Raw genomic sequence first — 13,613 nt, forward strand, 5'->3', positions numbered from 1 at the left:
AATGTCCAAGGTATACAGTAAACCTTAAGTGAAGCATCGGAAACTAAAACTGGACTCACAGGAGAGGTTCAAATCATAGAAAGTTAGAGTTTCAGCCCTCTTGTACTTAAGTCGTCATTGTGCCTTTTGTATTAAATTCGGATGCTATTTCTGTGTTTCATCGTCAATAAGAAGGTCCAAGGTATAAAGTAAACCTGAAGGGAAGCATCGGAAACTAAAACTGGACTCACAGGAGAGGGTGAAATCATAGAAAGTTAGAGTGTCAGTCCTCTTGTACTTAAGTCCGCATTGTGCCTTTTGTATTAAATTCGGATGAAATTTCTGTGTTTCATCGTCAATAAGAAGGTCCAAGGGATACAGTAAACCTGAAGTGAAGCATCGGAATCTAATGCTGGACTCACAGGAGAGGTTCAAATCATAGAAAGTTAGAGTGTCAGGCCTCTTGTCCTTAAGTCGGCATTGTGCCTTTTGTATTAAATTCAGATGGAATTTCTGTCTTTCATCGTCTATAAGAAGGTCCAAGGGATACAGTAAACCTGAAGTGAAGCATCAGAATCTAAAACTGGACTCACAGGAGGGGTTAAAATTATAGAAAGTGAGAGTGTCAGTCCTCTTGTACTTAAGTCAGCATTGTGCCTTTTGTATTAAATTCGGATGCAATTTCTGTGTATCATCGTCAATAAGAAGGTCCAAGGGATACAGTAAACCTGAAGTGAAGCATCGGAAACGAAACTGGACTCACAGGAGAGGTTCAAATCATAGAAAGTTAGAGTGTCAGTCGTCTTGTACTTAAGTCGGCATTGTGCCTTTTGTATTAAATTCGGATGCAATTTCTGTGTTTCATCGTCAATAAGAAGGCCCAAAGAATACAGTAAACCTGATGTGAAGCATCGGAATCGAAAACTGGACTCACAGGAGAGGATCAAATCATAGAAAGTTAGAGTGTCAGTCCTCTTGTTCTTAAGTCGGCATTGTGCCTTTTGTATTAAATTCGGATGAAATTTCTGTGTTTAATCGTCTATAAGAAGGTCCAAGGTGTACATTACACCTGAAGTGAAGCATCGGAATCTAAAACTGGACTCACAGGAGGGGTTCAAATCAGCGAAAGTGAGAGTGTCAGTCCTCTTATACTTAAGTCGGCATTGTGCCTTTTGTATTAAATTCGGATGAAATTTCTGTGTTTCATCGTCAATAAGAAGGTCCAAGGTATACAGTAAACCTGAAGTGAAGTATCGGAATCTAAAAATGGAATCACAGGTAGGGTTCAAATCACAGAAAGTTAGAGTGTCAGTCCTCTTGTACTTTAGTCGGCATTGTGCCTTTTGTATTAAATTCGGATGCAATTTCTGTGTTTCATCGTCAATAAGAAGGTCCAAGGGATACAGTAAACCTGAAGTGAAGCATCGGATTCGAAAACTGGACTCACAGGAGAGGTTCAAATCATAGAAAGTTAGAGTGTCAGTCCTCTTGTACATAAGTCGGCATTGTGCCTTTTGTATTAAATTCAGATGGAATTTCTGTCTCTCATCGTCAATAAGAAGGTCCAAGGGATACCGTAAACCTGAAGTGAAGCATTGGAATCGAAAACTGGACTCACATGAGAGGTTCAAATCATAGAAAGTTAGAGTGTCAGACAACTTGTATTTAAGTCGGCATAGTGCCTTTTGTACTAAATTCGGTAGCAATTTCTGTGTTTCATCGTCAATAAGAAAGTCCTAGGGATATAGTAAACCTGAAGTGAAGCATCGGAACCTAAAGCTGGACTCAAAGAAGAGGTTCAAATCATAGAAAGTTAGAGTGTCAGTCCTCTTGTACTTAAGTCAGCATTGTGCATTTTGTATTAAATTCAGTTGCAATTTCTGCGTTTCATCGACAATAAGAAGGTCAAAGGTATACAGTAAACCTGAAGTGAAGCATCGGAATCTAAAGTTGGACTCACAGGAGGGGTTCAAATCATAGAAAGTGAGAGTGTCAGTTCTCTTGTACTTAAGTCGGCATTGTGCCTTTTGTATTAAATTCGGATGCTATTTCTGTGTATCATCGTCAATAAGAAGGTCCAAGGGATACAGTAAACCTGAAGTGAAGCATCGGAAAATAAAACTGGACTCACAGGAGAGGTTCAAATCATAGAAAGTTAGAGTGTCAGTCCTCTTGTACTTAAGTCGGCATTGTGGCTTTTGTATTAAATTCGTTTGAAATTTCTGTGTTTCAAATTCAATAAGAATGTGAAAGGTATACAGTAAACCGGAATTGAAGCATCGGAAACTAAAACTGGACTCACAGGACGGGTTCAAATCAGCGAAAGTGAGAGTGTCAGTCCTCTTGTACTTAAGTCGGCATTGTGCCTTTTGTATTAAATTCGGATGAAATTTCTGTGTTTCATCGTCAATAAGAAGGTCCAAGGTATACAGTACACCTGAAGTGAAGCATCGGAATCTAAAACTGGACTCACAGGAGGGGGTTAATATAATAGAAAGTGAGAGTGTCAGTGCTCTTGTACTTAAGTCGGCATTGTGCCTTTTGTATTAAATTCGGATGCAATTTCTGTGTTTCATCGTCAATAAGAAGGTCCAAGGGATACAGTAAACTTGAAGTGAAGCATCGGAAACAAAATCTGGACTCACAGGAGAGGTTCAAATCACAGAAAGTTAGAGTGTCAGTCCTCTAATACTTAAGTGGGCATTGTGCCTTTTGTATTAAATTCGGATGCAATTTCTGTGTTTCATCATCGATAAGAAAGTCCAAGGTATACAGTAAACCTGAAGTGAAGCATCGGAAACTAAAACTGGACTCACAGGAGAGGTTCAAATCATAGAAAGTTAGAGTGTCAGTCCTCTTGTACTTAAGTCGGCATTATGCATTTAGTATTTAATTCGGATGCAATTTCTGTGTTTCATCGTCAAGAAGAAGGTCCAAGGTATACAGTAAACCTGAAGTGAAGTATCGGAATCTAAAACTGGACTCACAGGTAGTGTTCAAATCATAGAAAGTTAGAGTGTCAGTCCTCTTGTACTTAAGTCGGCATTGTGCCTTTTGTATTAAATTCGGATGCAATTTCTGTGTTTCATCGTCAATAAGAAGGTCCAAGGGATACAGTAAACCTGAAGTGAAGCATCGGATTCGAAAACTGGACTCACAGGAGAGGTTCAAATCATAGAAAGTTAGAGTGTCAGTCCTCTTGTACATAAGTCGGCATTGAGAATTTTATATTAAATTCGGATGCAATTTCTGTGTTTCATCGTCAATGAGAAGGTCCAAGGGATACAGTAAACCTGAAGGGAAGTATCGGAATCTAAAACTGGACTCACAGGAGAGGTTCAAATCGTAGAAAGAAAGAGTGTCAGTCCTCTTGTACTTAAGTCGGCATTGTGCCTTTTGTATTATATTCGGATGCAATTTCTGTGTTTCATCGTCAATAAGAAGGTCGAAGGATTACAGTAAACCAAAAGTGAAGCAACGGAATCCAAAGCTGGATTCACAGGAGAGGTTCAAATCATAGAAAGTTAGAGTGTCGGGCCTCTTGTCCTTAAGTCGGCATTGTGCCTTTTGTATTAAATTCAGATGGAATTTCTGTCTCTCATCGTCAATAAGAAGGTCCAAGGGATACAGTAAAACTGAAGTGAAGCATTGGAATCGAAAACTGGACTCACAGGAGAGGTTCAAATCATAGAAAGTTAGAGTGTCAGACCACTTGTATTTAAGTCGGCATAGTGCCTTTTGTACTAAATTCGGTAGCAATTTCTGTGTTTCATCGTCAATAAGAAAGTCCTAGGGATACAGTAAACCTGAAGTGAAGCATCGGAACGTAAAGCTGGACTCAAAGAAGAGGTTCAAATCATAGAAAGTTGAAGTGTCAGTCCTCTTGTACTTAAGTCAGCATTGTGCATTTTGTATTAAATTCAGTTGCAATTTCTGCGTTTCATCGTCAATAAGAAGGTCAAAGGTATACAGTAAACCTGAAGTGAAGCATCGGAATCTAAAATTGGACTCACAGGAGGGGTTCAAATCATAGAAGGTGAGAGTGTCAGTCCTCTTGTACTTAAGTCGGCATTGTGCCTTTTGTATTAAATTCGGATGCTATTTCTGTGTATCATCGTCAATAAGAAGGTCCAAGGGATACAGTAAACCTGAAGTGAAGCATCGGAAAATAAAACTGGACTCACAGGAGAGGTTCAAATCATAGAAAGTTAGAGTGTCAGTCCTCTTGTACTTAAGTCGGCATTGTGGCTTTTGTATTAAATTCGGTTGAAATTTCTGTGTTTCAAATTCAATAAGAATGTCCAAGGTATACAGTAAACCTGAATTGAAGCATCGGAAACTAAAACTGGACTCACAGGAGAGGTTCAAATCATAGAAAGTTAGAGTTTCCGCCCTCTTGTACTTAAGTCGTCATTGTGCCTTTTGTATTAATTTCGGATGCAATTTCTGTGTTTCATCGTCAATAAGAAGGTCCAAGGTATAAAGTAAACCTGAAGTGAAGCATCGGAAACTAAAACTGGACTCACAGGAAAGGTTGAAATCATAGAAAGTTAGAGTGTCAGTCCACTTGTACTTAAGTCGGCATTGTGCCTTTTGTATTAAATTCAGATGAAATTTCTGTGTTTCATCGTCAATAAGAAGGTCCAAGGGATACAGTAAACCTGAAGTGAAGCATCGGAATCTAATGCTGGACTCACAGGAGAGGTTCAAATCATAGAAAGTTAGAGTGTCAGGCCTCTTGTCCTCAAGTCGGCATTGTGCCTTTTGTATTAAAATCAGATGGATTTTCTGTCTTTCATCGTCAATAAGAAGGTCCAAGGGATACAGTAAACCTGAAGTGAAGCATCAGAATCTAAAACTGGACTCACAGGAGGGGTTAAAATCATAGAAAGTTAGAGTGTCAGTCCTCTTGTACTTAAGTCAGCATTGTGCCTTTTGTATTAAATTCGGATGCAATTTCTGTGTATTATCGTCAATAAGAAGGTCCAAGGGATACAGTAAACCTGAAGTGAAGCATCGGAAACGAAACTGGACTCACAGGAGAGGTTCAAATCATACAAAGTTAGAGTGTCAGTCGTCTTGTACTTAAGTCGGCATTGTGCCTTTTGTATTAAATTCGGATGCAATTTCTGTGTTTCATCGTCAATAAGAAGGCCCAAGGAATACAGTAAACCTGAAGTGAAGCATCGGAATCGAAAACTGGACTCACATGAGAGGATCAAATCATAGAAAGTTAGAGTGTCAGTCCTCTTGTTCTTAAGTCGGCATTGTGCCTTTTGTATTAAATTCGGATGAAATTTCTGTGTTTAATCGTCTATAAGAAGGTCCAAGGAATACATTACACCTGAAGTGAAGCATCGGAATCCAAAACTGGACTCACAGGAGGGGTTCAAATCAGCAAAAGTGAGAGTGTCAGTCCTCTTGTACTTAAGTCGACATTGTGCCTTTTGTATTAAATTCGGATGCAATATCTGTGTATCATCGTCAATGCGAAGGTCCAAGGGATTCAGTAAACCTGAAGTGAAGCACCGGAAACTAAAACTGGACTCACAGGAGAGGTTCAAATCATAGAAAATTAGAGTGTCAGTCCTCTTGTACTTAAGTCGGCATTGTGCCTTTTGTATTAAATTCGGATGCAATTTCTGTGTTTCATCGTCAATAAGAAGGTCCAAGTGATACAGCAAACATGAAGTGAAGCATCAGAATCGAAAACTGGACTCACATGAGAGGTTCAAATCATAGACAGTTAGAGTGTCAGTCCTCTTGTACTTAAGTCGGCATTGTGCCTTTTGTATTAAATTCGGATGAAATTTCTGTGTTTCATTGTCAATAAGAAGTTCCAATGTATACAGTACACCTGAAGTGAAGCATCGGAATCTAAAACTGGACTACAGGAGGGGTTCATATCATAGAAAGTGAGAGCGTCAGTGCTCTTGTACTTAAGTCGGCATTGTGCCTTTTGTATTAAATTCGGTTGCTATTTCTGTGTTTCATCGTCAATAAGAAGGTCCAAGGGATACAGTAAACTTGAAGTGAAGCATCGGAAACAAAATCTGGACTCACAGGAGAGGTTCAAATCATAGAAAGTTAGAGTGTCAGTCCTCTAATACTTAAGTGGGCATTGTGCCTTTTGTATTAAATTCGGATGCAATTTCTGTGTTACAGTATACAGTAAACCTGAAGTGAAGCATCGCAAACTAAAACTGGACTCACAGGAGAGGTTCAAATCATAGAAAGTTAGAGTGTCAGTCCTCTTGTACTTAAGTCGGCATTGTGCATTTTGTATTAAATTCGGATGCAATTTCTGTGTTTCATCGTCAAGAAGAAGGTCCAAGGTATACAGTAAACCTGAAGTGAAGTATCGGAATCTAAAACTGGACTCACAGGTAGGGTTCAAATCATGGAAAATTAGAGTGTCAGTCCTCTTGTACTTAAGTCGGCATTGTGCCTTTTGTATTAAATTCGGATGCAATTTCTGTGTTTCATCGTCAATAAGAAGGTCCAAGGGATACAGTAAACCTGAAGTGAAGCATCGGAATCGAAAACTGGACTCACAGGAGAGGTTCAAATCGTAGAAAGTTAAGGTGTCAGTGCTCTTGTACTTAAGTCGGCCTTGTGCCTTTTGTACTAAATTCGGTAGCAATTTCTGTGTTTCATCGTCAATAAGAAGGTCCAAGGGATACAGTAAACCTGAAGTGAAGCATCGGAACCTAACGCTGGACTCAAAGAAGAGGTTCAAATCATACTAAGTTAGAGTGTCAGTCCTCTTGTACTTAAGTCGTCATTGTGCATTTTGTATTAAATTCAGATGCAATTTCTGTGTTTCGTCGTCAATAAGAAGGTCCAAGGTATACAGTAAACCTGAAGTGAAGCATCGGAATCTAAAATTGGACTCACAGGAGATTTTCAAATCATAGAAAGTTAGAGTGTCAGTCCTCTTGTACTTATGTCGGCATTGTGCCTTTTGTATTAAATTCGTATGCAATTTCTGTGTTTCATCGTCAATAAGAAGGTACAAGGGATACAGTAAACCTGAAGTGAAGCATCGGAATCGAAAACTGGACTCACATGAGAGGTTCAAATCATAGAAAGTTAGAGTGTCAGTCCTCTTGTACATAAGTCGGCATTGAGCCTTTTATTTTAATTCGGATGCAATTCCTGTGTTTCATCGTCAGTGAGAAGGTCCAAGGGGTACAGTAAACCTGAAGGGAAGTATCGGAATCTAAAACTGGGCTCACAGGAGAGGTTCAAATCGTAGAAAGGAAGAGTGTCAGTCCTCCTGTACTTAAGTCGGCATTGTGCCTTTTGTATTAAATTCGGATGCAATTTCTGTGTTTCATCGTCAATAAGAAGGTCGAAGGGGTACAGTAAACCAAAAGTGAAGCATCGGAATCCAAAGCTGGATTCACAGGAGAGGTTCAAATCATAGAAAGTTTGAGTGTCGGGCCTCTTGTCCTTAAGTCGGCATTGTGCCTTTTGTATTAAATTCAGCTGGAATTTCTGTCTCTCATCGTCAATAAGATGGTCCAAGGGATACAGTAAACCTGAAGTGAAGCATTGGAATCGATAACTGGACTCACAGGAGAGGTTCAAATCATAGAAAGTTAGAGTGTCAGACCACTTGTATTTAAGTCGGCATAGTGCCTTTTGTACTAAATTCGGTAGCAATTTCTGTGTTTCATCGTCAATAAGAAAGTCCTAGGGATACAGTAAACCTGAAGTGAAGCATCAGAACCTAAAGAAGGACTCAAAGAAGAGGTTCAAATCATAGAAAGTTAGAGTGTCAGTCCTCTTGTACTTAAGTCAGCATTGTGCATTTTGTATTAAATTCAGTTGCAATTTCTGCGTTTCATCGTCAATAAGAAGGTCAAAGGTATACAGTAAAACTGAAGTGAAGCATTGGAATCGAAAACTGGACTCACAGGAGAGGTTCAAATCATAGAAAGTTAGAGTGTCAGACCACTTGTATTTAAGTCGGCATAGTGCCTTTTGTACTAAATTCGGTAGCAATTTCTGTGTTTCATCGTCAATAAGAAAGTCCTAGGGATACAGTAAACCTGAAGTGAAGCATCGGAACGTAAAGCTGGACTCAAAGAAGAGGTTCAAATCATAGAAAGTTGAAGTGTCAGTCCTCTTGTACTTAAGTCAGCATTGTGCATTTTGTATTAAATTCAGTTGCAATTTCTGCGTTTCATCGTCAATAAGAAGGTCAAAGGTATACAGTAAACCTGAAGTGAAGCATCGGAATCTAAAATTGGACTCACAGGAGGGGTTCAAATCATAGAAGGTGAGAGTGTCAGTCCTCTTGTACTTAAGTCGGCATTGTGCCTTTTGTATTATATTCGGATGCTATTTCTGTGTATCATCGTCAATAAGAAGGTCCAAGGGATACAGTAAACCTGTAGTGAAGCATCGGAAAATAAAACTGGACTCACAGGAGAGGTTCAAATCATAGAAAGTTAGAGTGTCAGTCCTCTTGTACTTAAGTCGGCATTGTGGCTTTTGTATTAAATTCGGTTCAAATTTCTGTGTTTCAAATTCAATAAGAATGTCCAAGGTATACAGTAAACCTGAATTGAAGCATCGGAAACTAAAACTGGACTCACAGGAGAGGTTCAAATCATAGAAAGTTAGAGTTTCCGCCCTCTTGTACTTAAGTCGTCATTGTGCCTTTTGTATTAATTTCGGATGCAATTTCTGTGTTTCATCGTCAATAAGAAGGTCCAAGGTATAAAGTAAACCTGAAGTGAAGCATCGGAAACTAAAACTGGACTCACAGGAGAGGTTGAAATCATAGAAAGTTAGAGTGTCAGTCCTCTTGTACTTAAGTCGGCATTGTGCCTTTTGTATTAAATTCGGATGAAATTTCTGTGTTTCATCGTCAATAAGAAGGTCCAAGGGATACAGTAAACCTGAAGTGAAGCATCGGAATCTAATGCTGGACTCACAGGAGAGGTTCAAATCATAGAAAGTTAGAGTGTCAGGCCTCTTGTCCTCAAGTCGGCATTGTGCCTTTTGTATTAAAATCAGATGGATTTTCTGTCTTTCATCGTCAATAAGAAGGTCCAAGGGATACAGTAAACCTGAAGTGAAGCATCAGAATCTAAAACTGGACTCACAGGAGGGGTTAAAATCATAGAAAGTTAGAGTGTCAGTCCTCTTGTACTTAAGTCAGCATTGTGCCTTTTGTATTAAATTCGGATGCAATTTCTGTGTATTATCGTCAATAAGAAGGTCCAAGGGATACAGTAAACCTGAAGTGAAGCATCGGAAACGAAACAGGACTCACAGGAGAGGTTCAAATCATACAAAGTTAGAGTGTCAGTCGTCTTGTACTTAAGTCGGCATTGTGCCTTTTGTATTAAATTCGGATGCAATTTCTGTGTTTCATCGTCAATAAGAAGGCCCAAGGAATACAGTACACCTTAAGTGAAGCATCGGAATCGAAAACTGGACTCACAGGAGAGGATCAAATCATAGAAAGTGAGAGTGTCAGTCCTCTTGTTCTTAAGTCGGCATTGTGCCTTTTGTATTAAATTCGGATGAAATTTCTGTGTTTAATCGGCTATAAGAAGGTCCAAGGAATACATTACACCTGAAGTGAAGCATCGGAATCCAAAACTGGACTCACAGGAGGGGTTCAAATCAGCAAAAGTGAGAGTGTCAGTCCTCTTGTACTTAAGTCGACATTGTGCCTTTTGTATTAAATTCGGATGCAATTTCTGTGTATCATCGTCAATGCGAAGGTCCAAGGGATTCAGTAAACCTGAAGTGAAGCATCGGAAACTAAAACTGGACTCACAGGAGAGGTTCAAATCATAGAAAGTTAGAGTGTCAGTCCTCTTGTACTTAAGTCGGCATTGTGCCTTTTGTATTAAATTCGGATGCAATTTCTGTGTTTCATCGTCAATAAGAAGGTCCAAGTGATACAGCAAACATGAAGTGAAGCATCAGAATCGGAAACTGGACTCACATGAGAGGTTCAAATCATAGACAGTTAGAGTGTCAGTCCTCTTGTACTTAAATCGGCATTGTGCCTTTTGTATTAAATTCGGATGAAATTTCTGTGTTTCATTGTCAATAAGAAGTTCCAATGTATACAGTACACCTGAAGTGAAGCATCGGAATCTAAAACTGGACTACAGGAGGGGTTCATATCATAGAAAGTGAGAGCGTCAGTGCTCTTGTACTTAAGTCGGCATTGTGCCTTTTGTATTAAATTCGGTTGCAATTTCTGTGTTTCATCGTCAATAAGAAGGTCCAAGGGATACAGTAAACTTGAAGTGAAGCATCGGAAACAAAATCTGGACTCACAGGAGAGGTTCAAATCATAGAAAGTTAGAGTGTCAGTCCTCTAATACTTAAGTGGGCATTGTGCCTTTTGTATTAAATTCGGATGCAATTTCTGTGTTTCATCATCGATAAGAAGGTCCAAGGTATACAGTAAACCTGAAGTGAAGCATCGCAAACTAAAACTGGACTCACAGGAGAGGTTCAAATCATAGAAAGTTAGAGTGTCAGTCCTCTTGTACTTAAGTCGGCATTGTGCATTTTGTATTAAATTCGGATGCAATTTCTGTGTTTCATCGTCAAGAAGAAGGTCCAAGGTATACAGTAAACCTGAAGTGAAGTATCGGAAACTAAAACTGGACTCACAGGTAGGGTTCAAATCATGGAAAGTTAGAGTGTCAGTCCTCTTGTACTTAAGTCGGCATTGTGCCTTTTGTATTAAATTCGGATGCAATTTCTGTGTTTCATCGTCAATAAGAAGGTCCAAGGGATACAGTAAACCTGAAGTGAAGCATCGGAATCGAAAACTGGACTCACAGGAGAGGTTCAAATCATAGAAAGTTAAGGTGTCAGTGCTCTTGTACTTAAGTCGGCATTGTGCCTTTTGTATTAAATTCGGATGCAATTTCTGTGTTTCATCGTCAATAAGAAGGTCCAAGGGATACAGTAAACCTGACGTGAAGCATCGGAATCTTAAACTGGACTCACAGGAGAGGTTCAAATCATAGAAAGTTAGAGTGTCAGTCCTCTTGTACTTAAGTTGGCATTGTGCCTTTTGTATTAAATTCGTATGCAATTTCTGTGTTTCATCTTCAATAAGAAGGTCCAAGAGATAGAGTAAACCTGAAGTGAAGCATCGGAATCGAAAACTGGACTCACAGGAGAGGTTCAAATCATAGAATGTTAGAGTGTCAGACCACTTGTATTTAAGTCGGCCTTGTGCCTTTTGTACTAAATTCGGTAGCAATTTCTGTGTTTCATCGTCAATAAGGAGGTCCAAGGGATACAGTAAACCTGAAGTGAAGCATCGGAACCTAACGCTGGACTCAAAGAAGAGGTTCAAATCATACAAAGTTAGAGTGTCAGTCCTCTTGTACTTAAGTCGTCATTGTGCATTTTGTATTAAATTCAGATGCAATTTCTGTGTTTCGTCGTCAATAAGAAGGTCCAAGGTATACAGTAAACCTGAAGTGAAGCATCGGAATCTAAAATTGGACTCACAGGAGATTTTCAAATCATAGAAAGTTAGAGTGTCAGTCCTCTTGTACTTATGTCGGCATTGTGCCTTTTGTATTAAATTCGTATGCAATTTCTGTGTTTCATCGTCAATAAGAAGGTCCAAGGGATACAGTAAACCTGAAGTGAAGCATCGGAATCGAAAACTGGACTCACATGAGAGGTTCAAATCATAGAAAGTTAGAGTGTCAGTCCTCTTGTACATAAGTCGGCATTGAGCCTTTTATTTTAATTCGGATGCAATTTCTGTGTTTCATCGTTAGTGAGAAGGTCCAAGGGATACAGTAAACCTGAAGGGAAGTATCGGAATCTAAAACTGGGCTCACAGGAGAGGTTCAAATCGTAGAAAGGAAGAGTGTCAGTCCTCCTGTACTTAAGTCGGCATTGTGCCTTTTGTATTAAATTCGGATGCAATTTCTGTGTTTCATCGTCAATAAGAAGGTCGAAGGGGTACAGTATACCAAAAGTGAAGCATCGGAATCCAAAGCTGGATTCACAGGAGAGGTTCAAATCATAGAAAGTTTGAGTGTCGGGCCTCTTGTCCTTAAGTCGGCATTGTGCCTTTTGTATTAAATTCAGCTGGAATTTCTGTCTCTCATCGTCAATAAGATGGTCCAAGGGATACAGTAAACCTGAAGTGAAGCATTGGAATCGATAACTGGACTCACAGGAGAGGTTCAAATCATAGAAAGTTAGAGTGTCAGACCACTTGTATTTAAGTCGGCATAGTGCCTTTTGTACTAAATTCGGTAGCAATTTCTGTGTTTCATCGTCAATAAGAAAGTCCTAGGGATACAGTAAACCTGAAGTGAAGCATCAGAACCTAAAGAAGGACTCAAAGAAGAGGTTCAAATCATAGAAAGTTAGAGTGTCAGTCCTCTTGTACTTAAGTCAGCATTGTGCATTTTGTATTAAATTCAGTTGCAATTTCTGCGTTTCATCGTCAATAAGAAGGTCAAAGGTATACAGTAAACCTGAAGTGAAGCATTGGAATCTAAAATTGGACTCACAGGAGGGGTTCAAATCATAGAAAGTGAGAGTGTCAGTCCTCTTGTACTTAAGTCGGCATTGTGCCTTTTGTATTAAATTCGGATGCTATTTCTGTGTATCATCGTCAATAAGAAGGTCCAAGGGATACAGTAAACCTGAAGTGAAGCATCGGAAACTAAAACTGGACTCACAGGAGAGGTTCAAATCAAAAAAAGTTAGAGTGTCAGTCCTCTTGTACTTAAGTCGGCATTGTGGCTTTTGTATTAAATTCGGATGAAATTTCTGTGTTTCATCGTCAATAAGAATGTCCAAGGTATGCAGTAAACCTGAAGTGAAGCATCGGAAACTAAAACTGGACTCACAGGAGAGGTTCATATCATATAAAGTTGGAGTTTCAGCCCTCTTGTACTTAAGTCGTCATTGTGCCTTTTGTATTAAGTTCGGATGCAATTTCTGTGTTTCATCGTCAATAAGAAGGTCCAAGGTATAAAGTAAACCTGAAGTGAAGCATCGGAAACTAAAACTAAACTCACAGGAGAGGTTGAAATCATAGAAAGTTAGAGTGTCAGTCCTCTTGTACTTAAGTCGGCATTGTGCCTTTTGTATTAAATTCGGATGAAATTTCTGTGTTTCATCGTCAATAAGAAGGTCCAAGGGATACAGTAAACCTGAAGTGAAGCATCGGAATCTAATGCTGGACTCACAGGAGAGGTTCAAATCATAGAAAGTTAGAGTGTCAGGCCTCTTGCCCTTAAGTCGGCATTGTGCCTTTTGTATTAAATTCAGATGGAATTTCTGTCTTTCATCGTCAATATGAAGGTCCAAGGGATACAGTAAACCTGAAGTGAAGCATCAGAATCTAAAACTGGACTCACAGGAGGGGTTAAAATCATAGAAAGTGAGAGTTTCAGTCCTTTTGTACTTAAGTCAGCATTGTGCCTTTTGTATTAAATTCGGATGCAATTTCTGTGTATCATCGTCAATAAGAAGGTCCAAGGGATACAGTAAACCTGAAGTGAAGCATCGGAAACGAAACTGGACTCACAGGAGAGGTTCAAATCATAGAAAGTTAGAGTGTCAGTCGTCTTGTACTTAAGTCGGCATTGTGCCTTTTGTAT

Source organism: Schistocerca serialis, chromosome 11, assembly GCF_023864345.2.
Source record: "Schistocerca serialis cubense isolate TAMUIC-IGC-003099 chromosome 11, iqSchSeri2.2, whole genome shotgun sequence".
In the NCBI taxonomy this organism is placed as follows: Eukaryota; Metazoa; Arthropoda; class Insecta; order Orthoptera; family Acrididae; genus Schistocerca; species Schistocerca serialis.